The sequence below is a fragment of the Thermobia domestica genome, chromosome 13 (assembly GCF_964235325.1).
Source record: "Thermobia domestica chromosome 13, izTheDome1.hap1.1, whole genome shotgun sequence".
Classification (NCBI taxonomy): domain Eukaryota; kingdom Metazoa; phylum Arthropoda; class Insecta; order Zygentoma; family Lepismatidae; genus Thermobia; species Thermobia domestica.
In genome coordinates, this window is record NC_137466.1 from 192,330,479 (window position 1) to 192,341,621 (window position 11,143).

Sequence of the window (11,143 nt, forward strand, 5' to 3'; positions counted from 1 at the left end):
CAAAATATAGGCATAATTAGAATAATTGCAAAACCTAAGGATTTCTGCTCAAGTACAACCCTGAAAACTATGTACATCGGTTCAAATTTCCATTTAATCCATCATATATATATATATATATATATATATATATATATATATATATATATATATATATATATATATATATATAATATTATTTGGTGACAATCAGTTTATCGGAAAAAAACATTATTATTATTATTATTATTATTATTATTATTATTATTATTATTATTATTATTATTATGAAAATTAGTAATTGTGAAAGATAATAACTTCGATTAAAGCTGCTATGATTACAGAATTTAGCTTGCAGTACCATCCTGAATTCAGTATGCTATTTTGATATCTGTAAGGAAGCTAAATTATTTCGATGCCTACATTCATGGAACCGAGCTGTTAACAAAAGAAGAGACACTTGTTTTCCCTGGCAGTCGTAAAAATGTGTATTTTGGCTCTTCCCCCTCCAGCCCAAAAGAAACCGTTGTTTCGGAAGCGGCGCAACTGGATTTTCTTTTATGTCAGCGGGAGGGCGATAGCAGGTAGCAAGCAAGACGGCCCAAAAAGTTGGACACTGTTGAACTTCTTGCAAGATGGAAAAAATGTTTTATGACCCTTTCAAGACTGTGTGTACACGGGGAAATATGGTAGGGTTTCAAGATTTTTTTTATGACAGCTATAAGATCTTGTACAGCGGGGGACACTTCTAAATGGTACACCTTAGCCGTAAATCTCCATATGGCTGTACCATTTAGAAGTGTCCCCCGCTGTACAAGATCTTTTATGGTGTACACGGGGTTTTATTCCTTTCCAGCCTGCACTCACTCAAGGTCAACTTTTTCCTTGAAGTGGTACGTTTTGTCGCGGATTAAATATCTGAAATGTTTTAATTAGTCCATGACAGGTTGTTATTTATATAAGTGGTACGTTTTGTCGTGGAATACATATCAGAAATGCTTTAATTAATCCATGACAGGTTGTCATTTATGACAGGTCATCAAAAGTGGTACGTTTTGTCGCGAAAATTCAAGTGGTACGTTTTGTCGCTGGTACGTTTTGTCGGGACACCTTAGTAGATAATCGATTATATATATATATATATATATATATATATATATATATATATATATATATATATATATATATATATATATAATTCTCAAACTCAGGTAAGCAATATCCCCCTGCTTCCCCGTGTTGTGCATAGCCCCCGAAACAAAATTCTAAATACGCCACTGGATATAGGTATAGTATAAATAATTAATCAATAAATAAATATATAAATTTTTCACACGAGAAGAAAAGAAAGAAAACATGAGAACTATCATTGTAAGTTATACAATACATAGCTCCCTGATGTTCTTTCCGTTTAACGAATTTTTACAGTGAAATTCACACAGTTAACGGTGAAAACACCTTTCTTCTTAACGTATGTTACAAACCAGCGATAACGATGTTAACACCACAAAAACCTTAAATTATTCAACAAAAACATCCTACTTACAACTGTAACCATCAACAAAGCAAGTCTCTTAACGTCATAATCTACAATGACAATGTGTTAACTTTCAAAACGAAGGAAAAAAAAGAAAGAAAAGCAAGGTTACCATATGTAGTAGAATCACGTATCCATAACAAATATTATTTTGTTTACTGGACTAAATACTGTCAACATTTATAACATGAAATACCTCACGGATATGCCAAAATATAAGTAAAACCTACTGCAGCGCCACTTTCGTCCAGTAAACAGAACCTACTGGACGTAGAATTGAGTCGACCTGTTTTTATGTAAGGATAGCTACAATACGAGCTACCGGTGTATTTGCTGATGATACTGCAAGTATTTGTGTCAGATTTGCACAACGTTTCATACAATTAACAGAATTCAAATCCAGTGTTCGCGGAGACCAAGGAATACCTAAAAATCAGTATTGTGTTCACTGAACCAGTTCTGGTCATATATAAATGATAAAACATCTCCACCATTAATACTATCATTCTGCAACCATTACTGAATATAAATGGACGCAAAATAATACATATAAAACCAATTATGTCGCTACTGCCAAAACCATACTTCATTTTAACTACAAACTACCAGACTGCATCTGCAATATTGCAGAACCATAATCTGCTTACGGACTACAAAGGGTAGGATAAATTCATTGGCATAAGCGGGTTTCTTCACTTATGAACTCTCCGGTCTGATTGAAATATGCCCACAGCAGAAACGTTAACTGTTGATCAGCAACTATCAAACTCGATTGAAATGTTGAAAATGTTACGCCTGATGTTACAGCACTTGTGTTAAGCTGAGACGTGTTCTAACACAAGGTTTCTTTTCATTGAGCATTGTATTTGCAGGTACCTACGTTTTCGCCAAAGCTTCAGGCTCTCATAGTGCACATATGATTGATTTATAATCGGGATTCCCATACCTAGTACACTTTTCACTTGAAAGCAGTGGCCACTTGGGAGTTGGAGACATTTGTCTTTTTGGATTCTTGAAGTCTGACCATGATCTCGCTGTTTCAAATTCTATTCTGGTTCAATACTTCTAACTCTTTTATGCCAAATGAATAACTGAGATGTGATCATTTAAAGAAAGTTAAAGATCAGAAAATAAACAATGTACGTAGTAGTCTCGAGGCATATATATATCCGTCACACTCATTCAATTGCAGAAGCAGCTGTGACTCGGTGGTAAAGTGCTCTGTGAGCGCTCCCTGATTCGATCCCAGGCCATGTGAGTTTATGGAGGACAACATCGTGTCCGTGAGTTTACTCCGGGGTTCTCCCGTTTCCTCCCACATTCTCATTCCAACAATAGTATCATAGTAGAAATTATTCACTGTCATCATTCATGCGTGTCCTTTATTCTAAATGGAATCATAAGAATTTTGATTTGGTTTTGGCTTAGCATCCCTTTGAGCAACGAGGCTACATGAGACGTGGACTTACAGCTTAACGTGGGATCTGAATCGCATGAGCTCTCACTGGGAATCGAACCCGGGTTCTCCACGCCAAAGGTACACTCATGTCCAAAATGATTGTCGCATATCTGTAACTGACTTCTTGTACGAATATAATTTGATAATGATTTTGCAGGGTACTTTTAATACTGATACTGTGTGTATAATCGGGAAATGTATATTTGTGGCAAATTTCATATGAAAAGAATTATCAATACGAAAATTAGAATGAATAAAATACAGTTTTGCTAAATGGACAAGAAAGTTTTATTGTTCTCATTTACTGCTCTTTTGACATGAAATTTGCCACATACATGTCTTTGCATATTATACACATGCTAACATTGTAAGAAATACCGGGCGAATTCGTTATCAAATTATATTCCTACAACAACATATTTATCGACATGCAACAATAATTTTGGACATGAGTGTACATACACTAACCGCTTAATCACGAGGAAGCTTAATCCTAAGGACATTCAATTATACATTTCTTTACATTTTGCAATCAATTGCACATACGGTAGCATTTTTGTGAAGAGCTAGTACGTATATTCGTATGGGTATAAAAAAATGGGAACTATATTTCTTTTTCAATACCCTTAATTCAAAAATAAACGAGAGCTAATTTTTTTCAACGTCCGTTAAGCCATCAGAAAAGAATCATGTGAGACCATTTCCCACACCGAATGACAAACTCTGTCACTCAATCATTGTGAAGTACCGAGCTTGAAAACATATTGAAAGAAACTTTCAAGAATAAATATATGAAAGTTAAAAAAGGTAAGGAAACATAAAATGTAAATTATATATTGACCTGTGTCTTCTGTATCTGTTTATGTACTGTTTCGTCCCCTCCTCATTGAACTAAATCTGAATAATTTTGTTCTGTGAATCATCGATAACCCGATTTAAATGTCTCGAATCCTTTCCATGAAGTTTATTGTATATTTATCTTAAAATTACTTAAAATACGGTACTTAATACTTACATAATCTATAAATTAAAAAGCTAGGTTTATATGTTTGTGGTCAACAAAAGTTTTTATGTGTGGCCAATCCTTTCGACAATGAGATCTCGAAACCTCAATTGCTTGAAACGTGCCGTTTTCGCTAGTCGATTCGGTTTTTTTTTTTTTTTTTTTTTTTTGTAGATTTGCCAGTTTACATTCAAATTTTCAAAAAACAAAAAAACTTGTGTTTATTTTTCTATTCCACATTTTTGAAGTCGTTTTGGCCCTATTAGTTTAATATTGCCATTAGGACGTGAAGTTTGATTCCCTTGTGAAAGGCTATCACGGGTACAGGCAGGGTTTGAAAAAACCCGGGCTTTTTTGAAAAAGCCCAACCCACCTGGGCCCATATGGGTTTTTTCGGGTATTTTCGGGTTTAATTGGTTTTTTTCGGGTTTAATCGGGTTTTTTCGAAATATTTCAATGTCTTTGGGGTAAAAGTGTTAAGATGTGATTTATATTTCATGATTGTCATTGTCACAACTTGCAACAATTTTCTACTTACTGCTGTTTTGAAAAAAATGGCCGCCATTTTGAAATTTTACATTCGATCGCCGAGATAACCTATACAGCAAATTTAGCATATCTCGTGCTTCCACCGTCAAAATTTCAACTTAAAAAATTGCTCTTCGTAGCGTGGATACTCGCTGTTTTGAAAAAATGGCCGCCATTTTGACATTTTACGTTGGTATACCGCCAAAATCTATACAGGAAATTTAGAGCGTCTCGTGCTTGTATTCTGAAAATTTTAATTTAAAAGGCCGAAAGTTGTACCCTGTAGTGTGTGTGGTAGAGGCAGACAAACGAGTTAAGTTGATTTTGTGTTTAACGCCCCCTTCAGCAGCGAGGCAATATGAGACGGGACCTACTGATTAACGTGGAATCCGAACCACATGAGCTACCTTGGGGAAGCAAACCCGGGTCCCACACCGAAGACGCGTACACTAACCGCATAGCTATGAAGGAGCTCGGCAGACAAACGAACAATTGTAGATCAAGTCATCCAGAAGCTTGAGTGACGTTCGCCAAATATGAATACTAAAAGGGGTCTATTAATTTAAAACAAAGATACAATTCATGTTGTATGAAATAAATAAATGTTTTAAAATGTCTTATATGAAATTAACATCTTCCAGCGTAAATAAACCTGCCATATTCTCTCCATGAGAATACGGGACACCTCAGATCCCCCTCCCCTCCTCAACTTTCCAACACAATTCAATGAAGTGTAGTCTGGTTATGAACAAAAGTATAATAAGCCGCGATGGCTCAGTGGTAGAGCGTTCACCTCTAGTGCATGGGGTTCCTAGTTCGATCCCAGCTCGCGCCAAGTGAGCTTTGTGGTGGACAAACACCTTGTGCGTGGATTTTCTCGGGATTCTCACGTTTCCTCCTACTTTCTTCATTCCGTCATTTCATTCATTTCTCATCATCACCGTCACCTTGAGCATAGCAGGCATAACCGTGAGACTAAAACTGAAAGATTTCATTTCATTTTTTTTTTCAATAATATAATAGGTGAAAATTCACTAAGCAGCAGCTGCTTTTTTCTGTTCGTACCCTGCAATTAATTGTATAGACTGAAGATGCCTAAAAACTTAAGATGTGCTATAAAAATGCTTTACAGGACAACAATATCCAAATTATTTAAATCAGCAGTACAATCTACTTTCAATATTTTTCGCGCGTTTAGCAATATTTATTTACATGGCTGTATCTGCCAAAATTACGTTCGTCAGTTTAATCTGATGAAAAGCTGATTTTTCTCCTTGTGTCGTGTGTAATTGTCAGGACCAGATTTACATTTTTCTAAGACCTGAACCAAAGCACACTTCTGTGCCGCTAGCCTCTGAAAAAGATTATAATTCTTGTTAACTTATCTAATGTGTTGCTGAAGAAAAGGTTAGTCATCTTCCCTGTGTTTGTAAATGTAGAAACACTCAAAGTCATCTTTTTTCTTTTTTTTTATGTTCCAGAGAGTATTCGAGTTTCCATCAAGTACAATAGAAAAAGTAGCATTGCAAATTTCGCTCGCTATCAAGTCGAACAGGGTGGTGTTATAACTTCCTCGAAACTGACATGCAACAGCGTATTGTTCATTCACTAATTACAGGATTCCCAGCCAATGTCAGAATTTTTTGTTTTTCACTTTTCGAATAAGCTGATATTGATAGCAGAAATGGAACGGAGTTAAAATACGGGACATTTCCCCGTCCCGACTAAATTTACGGGGACACGGGACACTCGGGCCCAAAAACGGGACATTCCCGTTTTTTATGGGACGTATGGCAGGCTTAAGCGTAAAATTAATAGTTTTATTGTTGAAGTATTCATTTCCGATTCTTCTGCGTTTAATTCGGGAATTTCCCGAACACTTTTTTCACGGCGTGTACATCAAAACTTCCATTAGTACGGAAATATGAACTCAGCACTTGAAATATTAAGCGTTACATAGTCTTAGGAACCCCGAGCATTAAGCTTTTTAAATTTGACAAGAATTTTTACGCTATTGCTGGTGTTGATCCTACAGAATGCTTACTTGAAGAGTAGCAACAAATGACTGAACTAAACTGTTGTTGTTGGAAAACCATATTTTAGTTGAATAACCTTGTATTTTACATCAAAGGTAAGAGATAATACTAATAGTTTTACTAATGTATTTACATATGTACTATTAGTACCGGCACCTATGACTTTAAATCCGTCAAACGTATGAGTGATAATGTCCCTCGGTGTCGCCAAGTCGACGAGCATACTATTCACGGAAAATATTTTCTAAAGTACAAAATTGCTTATTTTGCTTCAAATAGGCTATAAGCATAATCCATACATTAATTTGTTCTATAACTGTCTCAAGCTAATGTAAGTTTTTTTTTTTTTTTTTTTTAATTCATTTAGTGCATTCAGAACTTTATAAAGGTCTTAATGTTGAATATTGTTATATACCTTAACGTAGAAGCTTCTAATTCGCCCAAGGAAGGTCTAAAATTTGATAAAAATCACGTACAATGTGATCACCTTAGTTGTATCAATAATATACTAACAAATAGGTCAAAAACCCAGGTGGGTTTTAAAGTGGGTTTTTTCAGGTGGGTCCAACCCGAAAAAACCCACTGGGTTTTTTCGGGCTGGGCCCACTTGGGCAAACCCTGGGTACAGGAGCTACGTATTACGGTTTGACGAACATTTCAGGCGCGTAGCTTGCTGGCAGCTTCGAAGGCTTGTGGACCCAAAATGAGGCATACTCCAATATGGAATTATAAGAAAAAGATATTTACATTTGGTATCATTTACCACTTATCTAAGTTTGCCACAACCTCACTCCAACATTCTATATATTAAAGTACCACAATTAGTATATGTTTGTCTATAGCAATTCACTCCCTTTGAGTCTTCATGTCCTTTACTGTGTCTGTAAAGAACTTGCACAGATATAGTGAGATATGGAAAGGAGATTCACTGTGTAGAACTGTGCTCTGTGTAAATAGCCCGGGTTGAGCTAGGTTAACAGAGAAACCACAAGAGTGAGAGAGGCAAAACCTTACACGAAGCAACTATAGGAGGGGAGACAGCTACCCACGTATTGACTAACATCACCAGATGAACAGCGTTGCCAACCCAATATAAAGTTTTTTGAATGGAATGAAATTCTCAGCTTTCATAAGATATCGAATATCTTTGTGTAAGTCCTTGCCTTACTGATTTCACATATACATAACAATTCCTTATGACATACCGACTTGGTCAATAAATTTTAAATATAATGTACTAGTGACCTTTTCCGAGTTATTGCGTCATTTCCAAACTCAACTGCCCTCTCTTCTGTTGTGGCAACATTGTTTAACTGACCCTTCTAAACTTAGAGTCAACTTAAACAATTCTTGCCAGTACTTAATTTAATGTGCACAAATAGTCAGTACCGTACTTTATTTTCTGTGCGCAAAAGGCACTTTAATTTGACACATATTTAACGTTATTTCTCGAAAAGTGCGCAACACTGATCTGCAAGTGGTATCTCCTTTGTTTTTTTGTTTTTTCATTGCTGATTCCAATTATGAAATCAAATTTATGCCATTTTATTAAAAAAACAACTTTATATTGGGTTGGCAACACTGTTCATCTGGTGATATTACGCAATATATTGATAGGTGTCCTCTTTCCTATAGCTGCTTCGTGCAAAGTTTCACTTCTCTCCCTCTTTTAGTTTCTCCATTATCACGATTGGGCATTATAAAAGGCGCATCCGGAATATATATGTTTACAGTTCCCGGTTTTGGGGATAAACAATTAGGAAGGAAACTGTCCTCGTTTTTACTTAACACATTATCTTCTATGTGTACTCTATGGTAAGGCGCTACGTAGTCGCCTTAGGTGCGAGCGATCCCAAGTTCAATTCCCGATGGGGACCATCGTTCAAAAAGGTGTAAAAGCTTTTTTTAGGCCAGCCAGTGAGGAGGGTTTTCCTGGGACTTCTTTATTCACACCAGACAAATGCCGAGACGGTACCTAACACAGGTCCCGGGATGCTTTCTTCCCCTTTCCTTTTCTCCTTCTTCACTTCTCCCGATAGTGTGCTTGCCGATGGACTTCATGTCTCATATGTAACTGGCCAAATGGCTGTAGATTCTGAAAGCCTAGAAATAAAATTCCTTATCGTTCGTAAGCTCTAGCGCTCAACTCTGGTACTAAAGGTCTCTGGTTCGACTCTAGACTGAGTCTGTGGCAGATTTTCGTATCCGTGAATTTTCTACGGGTTCTCACTTTCCTCCCACATTACCATTCCATCAATGATTTCATAATCATTCGCTTGCATTAATCATTCATTTGCTTCAGCTTAAAATCATAGGACGTTCAATTAAACACTTCATCTTATTTAATGCCTGAATGCCACAAGTGTTCTTGCTTGCAATCCAATTTATTCGATTAACTATCTTCGTGGTTCTCAATCGATGTGTCGCAACACACTGGTGTGTTGCGAAACTTTAGGATTTAAAAATCACAAAGAATTTAATAACAATTAGTTAAAATCGAGACAGACTGTACCAGTCAACACCTCCAGCTGTGGCAATAATGCTCAGTGCTATATAGTCATTATAAAAACTAATTCAACTAACAGTAATATATAGAGTATTACTATTATCAGTATTTATAATCAGACATCGGATTTTTATGCAAATGGATATTTTGTTTGCTTTATATGCATCTCTGTTAAACTTGGTAGAGGTTTCTAACAATAATAATACAACTCGAATTTGAAGTTTTTAAAATGCATATAAACGCATATTTCAGAGGTTAGAGCATATATTAGTGATTAAAAGCCTATTCTGCATATTATATGTTATTATATCAGATGTATGCATACAAAATAGAATCAATCCAGATTTTAGTTTGTATTTTCAATGCATTTAACTGTCTATGTAACAGAACGGCCTTCTGCACAGAAGGATGGAGGAATGCCTAGTTTATGGAGGACCAATATTGACAGCAACCGGTCAGCAGAGCAAAGACGCCAATTGCCAAGACATTCAGAGAAATCTGATAAAGACATTGTAATATCGTATTGACACCAATTCAGAAACAAGAGACGCGAGAAATGCTACTCAAATGCTCAGCTATAGTTGAAGACGTTCAGCACGAGCTCCCTGTTCCAGTCAGTCCCTGATAAATTCGGGCACTATAAGGAAAATAAATTGGCGGATGTTGTTGCCAGAAACTCCGACTACAAACAATTGAAGCAATGGGAAAATACCTTCACGGTTAAATTACAACTTGCCAGAAAATAAAGACACTACACTTGCTCTTCTCTATAAATAGTGTCCAGTAAAATCTACTGATGATATCAGGTCATTTTCTGGCTACAAATGTCACAAACTGACACCAAGAAATGAAGAGAAGCATCTTGTGGTACGGTAATACTTCAAGGTAATTACGGGAAGGAGAAAATCCTTGAAAACGAAAACGTTTTCGTTTGTTTGTTCGTCTGTCCAGTAGAAACGTGTAGAAAAGTGAGACTCGTCTTTTTCATGTAAAGTAAATGCACTCTAAAATACACATGTGAAGAAAAATTAGAGATCATGTTCTCATATCAGTGTATTTATTTTGTTCTAATTTGTGTGGGTTTTAAGAGTTAGGAGTACATAAACTGTAACTGTCATAAAAAATAAATTCTGAAAAGAACTCCCTGAAAGTTAAAGTACACTTTCGATGTTATATTTCAACTACAAAACTTTGTCACATCATCCCTGCATGTTTAAAAGTGTTCTGTTTTATTGCATTCTTAGTGCATATTTTTACACATTTAACAGCATATTTGCATGCATATTTCATGAATTTTAAGTACATAAAAACCCAATGTCTATTATAATAATGATATCAAACAACTAAGGTGCGATGTCCTAGAACCACCGAACTATCCTATACAGTCCTACAATAGAAATAATAACTTGGTGTCAAAAAATATATTAGTACACCAAAAGCGTACTCATAAAATGCATTTTTATTTTCTACTAAATTTCAAATATTACCTACAGAATTAAAAACAATATCACTATTTAGTAATTTACTGAGATCTTCGAATTTCAAATCAAAACAATTCACGTATGTTGGGATATTGGGAGGAAAAATCACTGTCGGTAGTTTTTCCTTTTGATTGATTTACCTTCATATGACTATTACCATTATTTTGAAGACTATATACTTCAAAGTTAACTGAAATCATAGTTAGCAGCAGCCGGAAAGACATGTATATTACAAAAATGATTTCATAAAGCATCCGCGTAATTCGTTCTGGGAAGTTTAGCATCATCATGAGTTGTTACGTTAAAATACAGGTCCCAACTCCGTTCTCTCCACCCTGTCAGCACACTCGTAATTTAGACATAAATCTACCACTAACCATAACATTTATAATGTGTAACTAAATCCAAATATGACAGTACTTGCCTGAATTTTTAATTCTCGTTCAATGTCAACAATCCCCAACACACACAAAAATCTCTTCTAAAACATTACACAAACGGAATCCACTTTAACTACACCCAACAAGCAACAACTCACCTCCGCTTACTTTATTTCACATTGCTCTTACTCAAAGTTGCCAGTTACCAAAACGAAATGCTAGACTAAGTATACT

At 35.7% G+C, this 11,143-nt stretch overlaps 1 protein-coding gene across 1 annotated transcript in view; it reads right to left on the reverse strand.

Moving 5' to 3' along the window:
- The window catches only part of mib2 (E3 ubiquitin-protein ligase mind bomb 2), a 253,237-nt gene extending 242,151 nt beyond the window's left edge, over nt 1-11,086 (reverse strand). Inside the window, exon 1 of the mRNA XM_081737155.1 lies at nt 10,954-11,086. The gene's annotated coding sequence lies outside the window, so the exon portion shown is untranslated. The remainder of the gene's footprint in view (nt 1-10,953) is intronic.
- Nucleotides 11,087-11,143: the final 57 nt, after the last annotated feature.